The sequence below is a fragment of the Onychomys torridus genome, chromosome 4 (assembly GCF_903995425.1).
Source record: "Onychomys torridus chromosome 4, mOncTor1.1, whole genome shotgun sequence".
Taxonomy (NCBI): Eukaryota; Metazoa; Chordata; class Mammalia; order Rodentia; family Cricetidae; genus Onychomys; species Onychomys torridus.
The window spans coordinates 46,401,876-46,412,624 of record NC_050446.1 but is presented as its reverse complement, the minus strand read 5'-3'; the positions used below and the strand labels follow the sequence as shown (position 1 = coordinate 46,412,624).

General features: G+C 44.5%; 1 pseudogene; it reads left to right on the top strand.

The window, feature by feature from the left end:
• The first annotated feature begins 3,277 nt into the window (after window positions 1–3,277).
• Window positions 3,278–4,559, top strand: LOC118582649 (annotated as a pseudogene).
• The last annotated feature ends 6,190 nt before the right edge of the window (window positions 4,560–10,749 follow it).

Here is a 10,749-nt window from a genome sequence, read left to right as displayed (position 1 = left end):
GATGAGTGTAGCGTCTGACATTCCTAAGAGACCGGGTCTCACAGCAGACTCCCGTATCCTCTGGCTCTTGCAGTCCTTCCTCCAATGCCCTCTTCCATAGTGTTCTGAGCCTTAGGAGCTGTTTTGTGGCTGTCTCCATTGGGACTGGGCTTCACAGCTGTGTTTTGACTGGCCTTGGTTTTCTTTACTGTGTTTTTTTTTTTTTTTTTTGACGAGTGATGAGGACTACACTTTTCCGCAGGTATAAGGTTTTTTTTTTTAATGTTTACATTATTATTATTATTATTATTATTATTATTATTATTATTAGCATGATGCACTCTGGTAGAGGTCAGAGGACAATTCTGTAGAGTTGGTTCTCTCCTTCCTTCTTCATGTTGGTTTTGAAGACTGAACACAGAGTATCAGGTTCTTGTGTCATGTGCCCTTTTGCCTGCTGAGCATCTTGCCAGCCCTTTCTGGGTTTTGGCCTTTTTTTTTTTTTTTTTTTTTAATTAATGATAATGCTTCTGTTGCTGAAGCTAGTACCAATCTGTTGTTATTAGTCAATGTGAGAATATCTGCAGCTGCTGTTTCAGTACTGGGTATTGAACCCAGGACCTTGTGCACAAAGCCTTCTACCGTTAGTCTACACCCCTAGCCTCGCTTTATACTATCCCTTTGGATTTTTTTGTTTTTGTTTTTGTTTTTTGTTTTGTTTTGAGACAAAGTTTCTCTATGTAACAGATCTGGCTGTCTTGGAACTCACTCTGTAGACCAGACAGTCCTTGAACTCACAGAGCTCCCTTGCCTCTGCCTCCCTAGTGCTGGGGTTAAAGGTGTGTGCCACCACCACCAGGCTTACTATCTCATTTCTAGCTAAACCCTAACTGCTTCAGGGAGCATTCCTTGAGAGTGGAGCCTGGCCTGCCTTTGATTTCATGCACCTTTTTCTCTCCAACAGACACACACACACACACACACACACACACACACACACACACACATACATACACGAACAAACCAGATCGGTTCACATTACATGTTTCTTTGATGAACGACTTTCTTAGGTATTATTACCAACAGAAAACTACTTAGTATGACCTTGTTTCCAAAAGAGAGACACAAAGGAAGGACAAGGGGAAGAACAGAAAAGAGGAGGAGGAGGAGGAGGAAGGGGCTGGTGAAATGGCTTAGTGAGTAAGGCCACCAAGACCTGAGTTTGATCCCTAGGACCCACGTGGTGGGGGGAGAGAACCTACCCTCACAGGTTGTCTTCTGATCTCCACATGCATGTTATGGTCCATGTTCTCCCCACCCCCCCCACAAATGAATAAATGTAATAAAAACTTAAAAAGAAAAAGAATCGTGAGTAGTGCTGGTGGTGAAAATCAAAATTAAGATGTATGGAAGAGCTATAAGGACACCTGCTACTTTGTATGCTTAAACATGCAAATAAGTGCTTGTTTTAACATTGAATTTGTAATGTCTTTGTTTTAACACCCTTCCTTCTCTGGTATTGGGGGCAGTTGTCTGGTTACTAACTGACAGAGCTGTATGAACAAGAAGAGGCACCAGAAAGCAGGTTTTCATGCTGGGGATGGAAGACAGAAGCACAGATGAAAACCAGCCCGCTCTCAGGCAGAGAGGGAAAGGCATGTAGGTGGGAAGTAAGCTTGTCTCTATCTCCTTACTCAAAGGGCCCTGCTGGAAGAAAATAATTTGCAGAGCAGCGTGGTGGTGGGCAGGCCTTTAGCCAGGTGAATCTCTGGCAGTTCGAGGCCAGCCTGGTCTACAGAGTGAGATCCAGGACAGGCACCAAAACTACACAGAGAAACCCTGTCTCCAAAAAACAAACAAACAACAATAACAACAAAAGAATTTGCAGGGCTTATTTCCCAAGCCTGTGTCCAAAAGCTCCCTCAACTTTCCGATCCGAAAAACTGTAAAGATGTTAACTATGGTTACATAAGCTAAAAAGAAGCATTAATTAATTAATTAATTCATTTATTTACTGGTGATAATAGAGATCAAGCCTGGTGCCTCATGCTTAAACGGCAAGCACTCTGCTAACTAAGCCTTATCGTCTTATCCTGAGTATTGAGTATAGTTGTGTAAGTAGGAAATTAGTTTTAACAAGGCATTTCTAAAGCTACTTAGTTAAAGTTTTCTCTCACTTTGTATTTGCCATGGTCAGGTGAGGTCCAGTGGCAGGAAGTGCCAGGTTCCTGTCTCTCTGCTACCCAGCTTCCCAAATACTTGGTTTGAGAGAGGGTCTCACAATGCAGTTCTGGATCTCTGGGTGTACTTGCTATGTAGCCTAAAGTGACCTCAAACTCATGGCAATCCTCCTGTCTCAGCCAACTCATGTTGGGGTTACGGTGTGCACCAGCATGCCTGGCTCTTCTGTATGGGATATTCTATTTTTACTATAATTAAAAAAAAAAAACAAAACACCAACTTTCGGGGCGGGGGGTGCTGGAGAGATGGCTGAATGGTTAAGGCTGCTCTTCCAGAGAACCCGGGTTCAATTCCCAGCATCCACATGGCAGCTCACAACTGTCTGTAACTTCATTTCCAGAGGATCTAACACTCTTACAGACATACATACAGGCCAAACACCAATGCACATAAAATAAATAAACTAATTAAAAAAAACTTTCCAGTTTACACTGACTTACTTTTGAAGAAGAGTTTTTTTTTTTTTTTGTTTGTTTGTTTTTTTTTTGTTTTTTTTTTTTGTTTGTTTTTTTGAGACAGGGTTTCTCTGTAGTTTTGGAGGCTGTCCTGGAACTCGCTTTGTAGACCAGGCTGGCCTCTAACTCACAGAGATCCACCTGCCTCTGCCTCCCGAGTGCTAGGATTACAGGCGTGCACCACCACCGCCCGGCAGAAGAGGTATTTTTAAGGGTTAAATATTAACTTGTAATGCTAACTTCAGGTTGACAGGATGTATAATTTCTAAAGCACATAAGCAAAATTTTATACCATTTATGATCTGCCATACAGATGTTGTCTTACAATATATTCAGACACAGTAGGACATTTAAAGACGTACATGTTACTAAAGATTTTCTATAACAACAGGGTACATTATAATCAAGAGATGGAGATTTTATGTTTTCAATGGAAAAATTAAGATTTTTGAAAAACTTCTGTCACTTGGATTCTGATTACCATATAATACTTAAATGCAGGGAACAGGGTTGCACGCACATCTCTCCTAAACGCTCTCCAGGGTGTTTGCAGAAACATCTGTTTGTTTCCTGCACAGCAACCCAGCTGCAAAAAACATACCATGTCTGTTCTCAAGATCCATGTCCAAGAGGTCTTTGACTCTCCTGGGAACCCCACTATTGAGGGTGACCTCTGCACCTCAAAAGGTCTCTTCCAAGCCGCCGTGCCCAGTGGTGCCTCCACAAGCATCTATGAGGCCCTGGAACTCCGTGACAATGACAAGACTGGCAACATGGGGAAGGGTGTCTCAAAGGCTGTTGAGCACATCAACCAAACTATCGAACCTGCTCTGGTTAGCAAGACACTGAGTGTGTGGAACAAGACAGGATCGACAAATCGATGATTGAGATGGATGTCACTGAAAATAAATCGAAATTTGGGGCAAACGCCATCCTGGGAGTGTCCCTGGCTGTCTGCAAAGCTGGTGCCGCAGAAAAGGGAGTGCCCCTTTACCGTCACCTCGCTGACTTGACTGACAACCCTGAAGTCATCCTGCAGGTCCAGCTTTCAATGTGATCAACGCCGGTTCTCATGCTGGCAACAAGCTGGCCATGCAGGAGTTCATGATCCTCCCTGTGGGGGCGTCCGGTTTCCGGGAAGTCATGCTCATCGGGGCATCACAACCTGAAGAATGTCATCAAGGAGAAATACCGGAAGGATACCACCTACGTGGGTGATGTGGGTGGGTTCGTGCCTAACATCCTGGAGAACAAAGAAGCCCTGGAGCTGCTGAAGAACGCAATTGGGAAGGCTGGCTGCACCAACTAGGTTGTCGTCGGCATGGATGTGGCTGCCTCTGAGTGCTTCAGGCCTGGCAAGTATGACCTGGACTTCAAATCTGATGATGCCAGCAGATACATCACGTCCGACCAGCTGCCTGACCTGGTCCTTCATCCAGGACTATCCAGCGGTGCCCATCAAAGACCCCTTTGACCAGGACGACTGGAAGGCCTGGAAGAAGTTCACAGCTAGACATCCAGGTGGTTGGGGATGATCTCCCAGTAACCAACCCTAAGAGGATTGCCAAGGCTGTGAGTGAGAAGGCCTGCAACTGCCTCCTGCTCAAAGTGAACCAGATCAGCTCTGTGACTGAGTCTCTGCAGGCGTGTAAGCTGGCCCAGTCCAATGGTTGGGGTGTCATGGTGTCCCGTTGCTCTGGGGAGACTGAGGATACTTTCATCGCTGACCTGGTGGTGGGACTCTGCACTGGGCAGATCAAGACTGGTGCCCCATACGGATTTGAGCGCCTGGCCAAGTTCAATCAGTTCCTTAGAATCGAGGAAAAGCTGGGCTGCAAGGCCAAGTTTGCCGGCAGGTGCTTCAGGAACCCCCTGGCCAAGTAAAGTGTGTGTGGAGATCCCTGGAACCACCGGCTGCTTTGACCCTGTCCCTGATGTCAACGAGGCGGCTCAGAGCTGGCCCAGGGCTTGTCTCCCCCATGCCACTGCTTCCTTAGACGTCCTTAGACAGCCACAGCTGACCACCTTGGGCCTGTTGGAAACCCCAGCTTTGTAATCATGTGATTGGTCCTAACCATTGTTTCTGTCACCTCACTTCCAAGCTAAGTGTCTAAAGCCCAGTGTAATCTTTAGGGTAGCCGCAGGTAAGATCCCTGCCCCAGCAGTTCTACATGCAAAATAAAAGCCTCAGTGATCCATAACAAACAAAACAAAACAAAACCAACCAACCAACTAAACAAACAAACAAAACTTAAATGCTTATTTTGGTGGTAATATTAACAAGTGAGATTAAAAAAATGATCCTATTATAAAATATATATATTTTAAAAGATTTATTTATTTATTTATTATATATACAGAAGAGGGCACCAGATCTCATTACAGATGGTTGTGAGCCACCATGTGGTTGCTGGGAATTGAACTCAGGACCTCTGGAAGAGCAGTTGGTGCTCTTAACCTCTGAGCCATCTCTCCAGCCCCTATAAAATATATTAACATTTAAAAGAACTGAGGGTGCTGGAGAGATGGCTCAGTGGTTAAGAGCACTGACTGCTCTTCCAGAGGAACCAGGTTCAATTCCCAGCACCTACATGGCAGTTCACAACTGTAACTCCAAGATCTGACACCCTCACACAGACATATATGTAGGCAAAACACCAGCGCACATAAAATAAAAATAAATAAATTATTTTTTAAAAAAGAACCGAGTAACATTGGGGTAAGAGAGCTCGCCTGCTTACTTAGTTTCTCATGGGACCTTGCATTCCCCTTACTGGAAAGCATCGAGTCCATGGGACCTTCTACCCCAGAGTATCTCCATGTCTGTAGACAAGGTGAGCTCAGCAAGCATGGATCTAGACATCAGCTTACACCAAGCTAATATCCTGGGAATAGCTCTCAACTAATCCAGGATGGGAGCTGGTGGGTAAGTTCTTGTGGATGGGTAAATCCTAAGGCATTCTCCATCTCCCTTAGAACGAGCGGCTGCCTTCCCCTTCCTTATCTCATGGGATCTTATCTCTCATGCCTGGGGAATTATTTCTGATATTAATTACATACCCCTGTCTTTTGATCACAGATCTGTTTTCAGAGAAAGTATAGGTTTAGATACTATGTAGCTGTTCTTATTGGGCTTAAATTCCAGGTCTGCAACTATCTAAATGTATAATCTTGGAGAAAAATCACCTAAACTCCCTGAGCTTAGTTTCCTTATCTGCAAAACAGGAGTAATCATGATACCTACTTCATAGTTTGATCTACTACTGAGCCTAGCATGTAGTAGTAGGCACTCCATAAATGGGAGCTATTACTGTGTTTACAGGTTCTTTTCTTTTCTTTTCTCCCTCCCTCCCTTCCTTCATTCCTTTCAAATGTCACCACACCTCACTTCCCAACTGATTTTTATATAAACAAGTCCAGCAATCCTTTCCATTCTGGAAGAGAAACTCATACTTTCACTAGGCAGGTGCTCACTAGGCTTAAGATCATAAAGTGTTTCCTTGGACAATGCATTACCAACAAGATTTATTGATTGATCACTATCTATCTGGGATTTTGCATAATGTCTCATAAAAGTTTTAGCTAAGGGTAGTGAGATGCCTCATTTGGTAGCGTAAGCCTAGAGGCTTGAGTTAGCTCTATGGAACCCATGTAAAGATGAAAGGAGAGAATCAATTCCACAATACACATGCCATGGCTTGTGCTCCCTGAATGGATCTCTAGCCACCCAACATGATTCACACACATGATCATGATAAATAACATTTCAAAAGAAAATATTTTAGCATATACCTGGTGCCATAATGCATGTTCAGCAAATGTTCAGATTCAAAATGAAGAACAAGAAGCTGTGAAGTTGGGCCTGGTGGTGCAGGTCTGTAACTCTAGCCACCCAGAAAGCCCAGGAAAGGGCATCACCAGTTTCAAGGCTTGTTGGGACTACAGAGAGAGTTCAGAGCAAACCTGTGTGACTCACCTAGACCCTATCTTGAAATAAAAAATGTAGGGCTGGTAGGGTGGATCAGCCGACAGACAGACAGACAGACAGACACACACACACACACAGACAGAGAGATAGAGACAGAGAGAGAGACAGAGAGAGAGACAGAGACAGAGAGACAGAGAGAGACAGAGACAGAGAGAGACAGAGACAGAGAGACAGAAAGAGAGAGAGAGACACAGAGAGAGACAGAGAGAGACAGAGAGAGAGACAGAGAGACAGAGACAGAGAGACAGAGACAGAGAGAGAGACAGAGAGAGAGACAGAAAGAGAGAGAAGATATTGAGGGTATAGCTAGGTGGGAGGCTGGTGTTTGGAGCTTTGGGGTCTTAGCACTGCAAAAAGAAAGAGCAAGACCTTGACTGATGTTATGTTAACTGAGGTAATACAGAAGATGTCTTGAAACATCTTTTTGTCTCCAGCCCTCAGACCATCTTGTAGTAATGGCAAGTAAGGAAGGATTCAAAACAGACTAAGTAACAACACAAAACAAACACAACAACCCCCAAGTCCCACAATGATAGAGTGTGTCAAAGAGACAAGAGTCAACTCAGCAAGTTCTCAATGGCCAAGCTGGAGTGTGTGTGTGTGCCCGTGTGTGTGTGTGTGTGTGTGTGTGTGTGTGTGTGTGTGTGTGTGTGTATACATGTGCATTTGTGTGCACATAGCTGGGAGGCTAGAAGGTGACCTGAGGTACCATTCATCTGGTGCTGACCACCTTGTTCTTTTGAGGTAAGGTTTTCACTGGCCTAGATCTGATTGGCCAGTTTTATGCCCCAGAAATCACCATCCCTATTACTAGGATTATAAGTGTGTACTACCATGACTGGCTTTTTTTTTTTTTTTTTTTTTTTGAGCTGGAACCCAGGGCCTAGTGCTTGCTAGGCAAGCGCTCTACCACAGAGCTAAATTCCCAATCCCCCATCACTGGCTTTTAAATATGGGCTTTGGGGACTCAGATCCTATCAAATGAGTCCTAAACCTGGAATATTTGGAGTATTAAAAAATGTAGTATTGGATCATAAACCATAATACAAACTAAACAGCCAAGATTCTATTTTAAAATAAAGAAATGCATGAATAAATAAACAAATAGGAGCAAACTAACAAATCTATCTTTTAAGGGTAGGGAGCAGCTTGGTAACACAGTATGCATGCAGACTTCCTTCTAAAGCGTGTTGAATGTATTGGGCACGGTGTCACATCCCTGTAATTCTAGCACTTGGCAAGTAAACAAAAAAATGGAGGATTGGGAGGGAGTTCAAGCTTTGGCTAAGTAGCAGGTTTGAGGCCAGCCTAAGTTAAGTAAAACTCTTTTTCAAAAAACAAAAACAATCCCCGTGTGGCGGCACATGCCTTTAATCCCAGCACTCCAAGGCAGAGGCAGGTGGACCTCTGAGTTGGAGGCCAACCTGGTCTACTACAGAGCGAGTTCCAGGACAGCCAGGGCTACACATGGGAACTCTATCTCAGAAAAAAGAAAGAAAGGAAGAAACAAAACAGAAACAAACAAACAAACAGAAGGTGTGGAGAATGTAAAGGGAGAGAAAGGAATAACTTGAGCAGAGAAGCCAGACGAACCCCTGCTTTGGTCAAGTGATCAAGGTTAGCAGCAACTTGACTGGTCATAGGTCATGCTGATGCAGTAGGTTCCTGATTCGACCACGGAGGGAAAAGAAAGGCATTTTACCTGGGGGCCTTGCCCTCCACAGGACCCTGGTGGAGTCTTGAGAAAAACAACAGCCTAATCCTACTTCAGGGACATTATACAAAATACCTGACCTGTACACCTCAAAACTGCCTGGTCATCAAAAACCAAGGAATGTCTGAGAAACTGTCAAAACAAGAGGGCCTGAGCAAACATGGCTAGATGTGATGGCCTCTTGGTGGAGTTTTGGAAAGGAAAAAGGAAACTAAGCAAAATTGCTCAAAGTCTGGACTGTAGTTAACAATACTTCATATTAATTTTGAAGAACGAAGCATATTCATATAAGGTGTTAATAGTGGGCTAAACTGGGTGTAGGGTACCAGGATGTTGTCTATATTTTGTTTTCAATGCATTGATTCTGTAGTTTAAAAGTTTAGTGAGGGCTGGAGAAATGGCTCAGAGGTTAAGAGAACAGGCTCTCTTCCAGAGGTCCTGAGTTCAAGTCCCAGCACCCACATGGTGGCTCACAACCATGTGTAATGAGATCTGATGCCCTATTCTAGCCTTCAGGCAGAACACTGCATACATAATAAATAAAATATTAAAAAAAAAAAAAAAGTTTAGTGAACCCACATCATGGTGCACATCTGTGATTCCGGCACCTGGAATGTGGAGAAGGAAGATGGGAAGTTCAGTCACCTCTGGGCTTAGAAGGAGTTCAAGGCCACCCTGGACTGTACATGACCCTGTCTAAGTAAAATAAAGACCTCGAGGAGCATAAAGTTTATGAGGTAAAGCAGGGAATCTATCCGAAGGACTTCCATTGCAAAGGGGAATCCCAGTGGTAGTGTTTGCTGTGACAGGCATAGAAGAGACTTTTCTAGAACCGGTGGAGTTTCCATGGCAAAGGAGGAAACATTTGAACCGGGGTTTGGCGGTGGAGGTGGGAATAGCAGCTAGCTGCCTGGAGGGGAGAAGAGAAAGAAGTGCTTTTCTTGTTTAGTTTTAGTCTAAACAGCACTAATGTGTGAAGGCAGATTTGTTGTCTCCGTCCTGAAAGGCTTTTTGGCCCATCCACCGCTGTTGTTGTTTATGCCCTTGTGCTGAGATTTTACAGGCCCCTGTCACCTCACTATCTAGGGAAGGCTGGAAGTAGACAGCAGCAAATCGGATTGGCACGGAGGAAGTGGTTTCTTCCTAGTTGAAGCCGGGCAGGTGTAACAACCTCTTCTGTTTTCTCTGGTGCGTTTAGGATCTGGAAAAGCACTTCATTGAGGGAGGGGGTGTGTGCAATCGGCGCTCTTCAAGCAGGTCAACCTCTCAAATTAAGTGGATTGAAGGGAAAGAAAGTTCTCATTTCTGGGTAGGCGATGCCCTGTAGCTCTGTTGACAATCTCCAGAGCCTCCTGCCAGCTTTGGGTAAGGTTGGTGAGTCCTTGACCATTTTGCCAACTCACTGTGTTGAAATCTACGGTTCCCATTTCACAGTGGGACCCAGCTCCTATCCATCCATAAAAGCCACTTGGATACCTGTTCCTTCCCTGCCGTTATCAACAAAGTAGCCATCTTGCATTACTCCAAGATTCTGCCTGTCTTGCTGATCTGGAACTCATGAGTTCATGGGACCGTCAGACTCTTTAGCTGTGGGGACGAGAAGTGCGTGCCACTAAGTCTGGCTTATCTGTTTCTTTTGTGTGGACTTTGATTTTTTTTTTTTTTTTTTCAGGTTTGTGTTTGCTTTGTTTCTGGAACTCACTGTCTAGCCCAAACTGATCCGTTAGCTACAACCTTACTGCCTTAACCACAGTAAGTGCGGGGGTTCAGGCAATTGACAGCACGGCTGGCGTGTCTTTGGGCTGCAGAAGTGCAGTCCTCTGCCCAGGGCTTTTTCTAGTTATTAGAAAGAAGAAGGCTCGGATGACTCAGCAATAGAGTGCTTGTGGAGTAGGGGAGAGGCCCCAGGTTCAAAGTCAGCACTGTTAAAAAAATAGAACAACCTGTAAGGAAAGGGCGTAGCAGAAAGGGTCTTCGAATGCAGGCTATGATTTTGACACTTTTCTTTTGCTACATTTTTGTGCATGTTTGCATGCGAGAGAGAGAGAGAGAGAGAGAGAGAGAGAGAGAGAGAGAGAGAGAGAGAGAGAGTGCAATTCTCCAAATGCCCAAGTAGACCATAGAAGAACTTCAGGTGTCCTGCTCATTTCCTGAGACAGGGTCTCTCACTGAACCCTGAGCAGTTACTCTCCCCTCCAGCCCCTTCAATGGGGCCATGACTGACCATCTTATGTGGGTGCTGGGGGTTCAACTCAGGTTCTCATGATGTATACCAAGTTCTCTTACCCACTTAGCTCCCCACCCTCTTGTGGTTTTGTTTTGTTTTTTCAAACAATTATGTGTATGAGTATTTTGCCTGAATGTATGTCTGT